Genomic DNA, 234 nt, shown 5'->3' on the forward strand with positions numbered 1-234 from the left:
GGGAAGAGCCGGAGCCGGGGCTGGTGGCCAAGGGGGCTGGTCCTCCCCTCCCCCTCGATAAATAATTTTCACTCCATCCAGAAAAGCTCTTTCCTGTCTGCTCTCAATGCCCTCCTTATTCCCCCGCCCGGTGACGGAATCCCCGTCTGTTTCCCTCTGTTTAATGCCGTTGCCGGGACCACGGTGGCCGCGCGCCAAGGCGTAGGGAGTTCCGGAGGCGGCGGCACAGCTCTG

This window comes from Myotis davidii, unplaced genomic scaffold, assembly GCF_000327345.1.
Source record: "Myotis davidii unplaced genomic scaffold, ASM32734v1 scaffold96, whole genome shotgun sequence".
NCBI classification, from domain to species: domain Eukaryota; kingdom Metazoa; phylum Chordata; class Mammalia; order Chiroptera; family Vespertilionidae; genus Myotis; species Myotis davidii.